Source organism: Lonchura striata, chromosome W, assembly GCF_050655825.1.
Source record: "Lonchura striata isolate lonStrDom1 chromosome W, ASM5065582v1, whole genome shotgun sequence".
NCBI classification, from domain to species: Eukaryota; Metazoa; Chordata; class Aves; order Passeriformes; family Estrildidae; genus Lonchura; species Lonchura striata.
In genome coordinates, this window is record NC_140743.1 from 12,402,924 (window position 1) to 12,408,222 (window position 5,299).

Here is a 5,299-nt window from a genome sequence, read left to right on the forward strand (position 1 = left end):
GGAACTCAAAATGTCTCTCTGTCATTTTTGGAAGTTCCAGGTCTTGGTCAGAGGCATTCTAGACCCTGGCAGACAGCTGAAAAACAGCTGTGATTTTGAGTTTGAGCCATGGAATGAATTACCAACTTTGGAGGTGGAACGAGCAGTCACAAAAGGTTAGATAGTATAGTAAAAGTAGTTACAAAGTAGAGGGGAAATTTTTTTAGTATTGTACAGGCGGGTTTTAACACATGTACAGGGGGGTTTTCACTTTGTACATGGGGGTCAGAAGTTCTAAGATGGAGGAAAGTGGGCTGATCCTGTCCTTCCTCCTTCTTTTTCCTTACCTCCATGTTCTTGGTGATGTTGGCACTCACAGATTTGTTTAGAGTAGAAAAACACTTGGCAACGTAGGTAGTAGGTATTGGGGAATAATTGTAAACATGTTATACGTAATATATCATATAAAAGATAGCAGCAGCCCTGGGAGGGGAGAGAGACGAAGAAGACAGCAGATAGAGAGGATGTCAGTGTGTGTGTGTGCCTCTACCCAGGCCGCTGATCAAATAGCCGCAGTCCAGGAACATAATCTGTTAGATAACTAGCAATAAACTGCCTTGAGACCGAACAGCTAAAGCCTGCGGAGTTTTTCTTTGGAAGCACGGGTTGGAGGAGGAATTTCACCACCACATGAGATCCCAGAGCAAGGCCGGGGTTCTCACACCAACAGGTCCAATTCTTGGGGTTCCTCTAGAGCATTGGGCAACATTTTTGTCCACTCGTCCCAAGTATCTACCATGTTGGGTCTCTTACCTGTGGTGCGGAGGAGCTCTGAATTATAGATGGGACAGTCATGTGCTACAAATGGAATCCCTACTAAACATGTGGAAAGTGGGTTATCAAGGCTTCCCATTGGATAAGTACGTTATCTTGTTTTAATGTTTTCACTAGGGTTACCCAAACGTTGTGGTTAGGCTGTGGGCTAATCCAGCCGAAGGCATATGGTATGGTGAGGAGCATCCAGGCAGCAGTGAGGACAGAACCAACAGAGATAATTTTCATCTTTGGACAAGAATGGGGTTTCTGGTAGGGAATATAAGCAAAATTTGTTATCTTTATGGTGGGAGGAGAGGGTTTTCTCCCTCGTTCTTTTACTCCTTCCCCCCCCCCTTTTTTGGTTTGGGTTTTTTTTTTTTTTCCTCTCTTTTTCTATAACCTAAGGACAGGTGGGTGGGTATAAGGTTAGGGGTTTTTGGTAAGAGTTAGGAAAGGAAAACAATAGGGTTTTTTTAGGGTAAATAAAGGGTAATAACATGTCATTCAGAGAACAATTTGTGTTCAGGCTGTGTCTAGCTTATGGCTTGACTGCCTACAGCAGAATGTTGTTCCACTTTCTGTTTTGTCTGCTGTCGTGTGATGGGACGGTCTTTTCTTCTGTATATGGACATTCGGTGACGTCTTCATCTCCAGGCAGAACTTATCTGGTTTTGAGGAGGTCTTGTATTTGACTCAGGGGAATTCTTGTCACTGTTTGTGGAGTAGTGTTTGCATTGCCTAGGTATGGTTTTATGTTTTTTCCTGGGTACCATCTTGGACCAAATGGTAGTAGAACACATGCATACCCTCTACCCCAAGTAATCAACTGGAAAGGCCCAGAAATTTGATGTGTTTCTGGGTCCATCACTAGCACTGGTGGTTTTTCATTGAGCTTTGTTTGGGTGGTGTTTGCAAAGTGGTGAAGTATTGGGGGGGTCAGGCTCTGATGTTGTACAATTTAGGAAATTGATGATGTAGAGAGCCTTGCAAAGTCTCTCGACTGCAGATATGATTTTTGTTTCTCTTTGCTGATGATTGAGGACTCTTCTGAGGGTTTGATGTGTCCTCTCTACGATTTATTATCCTGTGGGATTTGCTGGTATGCCTTTTTTGTGTTCTATTCCCCATTCACTGAAGAACTCACTCAACTTTCGAGAGGTATAGGAAGGTCCATTATCTGTTCTGATTTGTTTTGGTACTCCCAGAGTAGCAAATGCAAGGAGGAAGTGCTTTATGGTGTGCTGTGTAGTTTCTCCTGGATGAGCTGATGCAAATATTGCTCCTGAAAACGTATCGACTGACACATGTACATATTTTGATCTTCCAAAAGGTGGGAAGTTGGCAGCTGTTCAGTCCTCGGAGATTGACTCCTGTCCCCATAGATGGTATCTGGTAATTTTGACAGTTTGGGCATGGGGCAACAATAGCTTTTGCTTGATCTTTTGAAAGTTTGAACATTCTGATGAGGGCAGGTACATTTTGATGGTAAAATGTGTGTGACAACTTTGCCTGGGCAGAGATGTCGGGGATGTTGGCAGTTTCTATTGCCATGGCCAATGTGTCTACTTTCCTGTTCCCTTCTGTGATGAAACCTGGGAGATCAGTGTGTGACCTCACATGCATTATATGGTAAAGTTGCTTTCTGTGAGAGATTAAGTGTGTTAATGTCAAAATCAATTAGTGTAACTTTGGATTGGAAACCTCTTTGAGAAGAGCGTGTTCTGCTCTCGTAGTTATACCTGCAAAATACACAGAATCTGTGACCAGATTAAAGGCTTCGTCTTTGAATTTCTCAAGGGGTCTGACAACAGCTGCTAATTTTGCAATCTGTGGAGACCCCTCCACTATTTGGATGTCAGATTCCAAATTTTGGGTCGTAGGGTCCTTCCAAGTTGTTACAGACTTGTGGGATGACCCTGACCCATCTGAAAAAATTGTTAGAGCTTTGAGTGGTGTTTTACGGTGGACTAATTTTGGGGTCAGATTGAAGACTGCATTAAAAAGTTTGTGTTTTGGGATATGGATGGAAATTTGGCCTGTATAGCTGTCTAGGGTGAACTAGAGGTTTTCATTGGTCTGGAGAAAATGCTCCAGGTCCCCAGTGGTCAGTGGCAAGTATATGCCTGTGAACTCACACCCTGCAAGAGACCGGAGGCAAGTTCTGGCTTTTTTTAATTAAATGTCCCATGATTTCCTCGAAGGTGGTAATTGTCTTTGAAGGTTGGTTGTTTGTAAAGACCCATTCCAGTATCAATAAAGGGCCTTGAAGTTGAAGATCTCATTGGAAAATCAGTCCATAGAACTGGGGTGCTTTTACGAGAATGATGAACTGGAAAGGCAGGTTGGGCTTGAAGCGATGGGCTTGGCATGAAGACAGGGCTTCTTGGACCTTGGTGATGGTGTCTCGGGCTTCTGTTGTGAGTGTGTGTGGAGAGTCTAGGTCCTCATTGCCACGGAGAAGGTTGAACAGGGGAGCAAGATCTTCTGTTATAATTCCTAGCAGGGGAAGTACCCAGTTGATGGATCCGCACAAACTGTGTAAGTTTCTCAGGGTTTTTGGGTCGTCTCAGATGGCGAGCTGCTGGGGTACAATGCTCCTTTCCCGGATCAGGAATACAAGATAAGTCCATGGGTTGGTGTACTGTATTTTGTCCTCACAGATCTTGAATCCTACTTTTTCTATGGTTTTGATTGTCCTTTTAACTGTTTTTCTAAATAAGTTTTTTCTGATGCACAGACCAGGATATCATCCATATAGTGGTAGATTATTGCATCTGGAAATAGGTTCTGCACAGGAGACAGGATGTGAGCAACGTACCACTGGCATATGCTAGGCGAGACTTTTAGTCCTTGGGGAAGATACAACCAATGGTATCTTTTGAGTGGAGCCTCTCTGTTAAGAGAGGGAATGGAGAAAGCAAATGGTGGAGCATCCTGGGGGTGCAGCAGAATGCTGAAGAAACAGTCCTTAATATCTATGATGGCAAGTGTCCAGTCTCAAGGCAGCATCAATGGTGAAGGCAGGCCAGGCTGGAGGGGGCCCATGTCCTCGATGACCTCACTGGTTTTGCGAAGGTCATGGAGGAGCCTCCACCTGTCCGTTCCAGGTTTTTGCAGTGTGAAGACTGGGGAGTTCCAAGGCCTGGTGGTCTCAACGATGTGACCTTTGGCGAGCTGTTCTTCCACAAGGGCTTGTAATGTGTTCAGTTTTACTTTAGAGAGGGGCCACTGGTTGATCCAGATTCAGTCTTGGCGTTTCCAGGTGAGCCGAGGGGTATCTGGTAATGCACGCTCCTCAATGGCCCCAGTCAGAAATCCCGACTGGGAATACGTAGGGAAGCTCCCCATTGGGATAGAACATCCCTGCCCCAAAGGGTGATGGGAGCCCTTACCACAAATGGGCGGATGGTTGCCAGCTTGCCTTCAGGCCCTTCAACAAGGAAGTTGTGCTTGCTTTGCATGGACACTGTGGGTCCACCAATCCCTGAAATCATTCCTGCTACCGGTTGTAGTTCCCAGTGTGCTGGCCATTCCGAGTGAGAGATGATGGTCACATCCGCACAGGTGTCCAGCATCCGTGGGAGGTGGATCTTTTCTTCTCTGTAGGATAGACCGCACTCGATGGTAGGCTTACTTGGACCCACAACTTGTGCCCACATTGATGTAGGGTTGAAAGAAAGCTGTTCCCTGTGATTTTTGGGAGTAGAAAGGCTTGTGCGATCAGAGTTCCCTTTGAAAGAAAAACTGATAAGTCCATGCAGTACAGCTGGACTGAGATTTCTTGTCCTGGGTGCACTGTTTGTACCTCTGGAACAACAACGATTTCCTCTGGTCCATGGAGAATGTCCCCTATAATTAAAATGTCAGAGGGACCACCTTTTGGCCCACGCTTGCCTGTGGGAACATGATAAACATCCTTATTATTAAAGTCAATGGACAAAGCAGTTACCAACTGGCACCGTGTTCCCATCTGTATCCCTCTGTGGGCTGTATCCTCTCTATGTGGCCTGGAATCTACTGGGATGACGTGTGGCTGGATCTGGATGGCTTTTGATTTGTTGTCTTTGTGCGGGGCCTGGCCGCACTCTGCTGGAAGTTTCCCAAACACTGTTGGTAGCGCTGCTTCTGGGGTCTTTGGTAGGTGTTACAGAAGTTTTGGGTAGGTGACCTGTCTGGACAGTCCTTTATAAAATGTCCAAATTCCCCACAGTGATAGCAGCGAGCCTGGTCTTTAGAAGTTACTACTGCAACTGCACCTGAAACACCTCTTCAATACCCTTAGCAACTGCTTGGGCCACTGTGTTTTCAGTGGACAAATGACATGTACAGCTTTTCACCATTTGCTCTATCGTGGGTTCTGTATCCAAGGTTAGGGCACTCAGAATTGTTTTACATTGTTCATTTGCATTTGACAAGGCAAGCTTGCACAACAGTTCTTTTCTTGCCTCTGTGCTCTCTGTTTTTCCAGAGCATCTTTAATTCTGTCTACAAATTTGATAAAGCT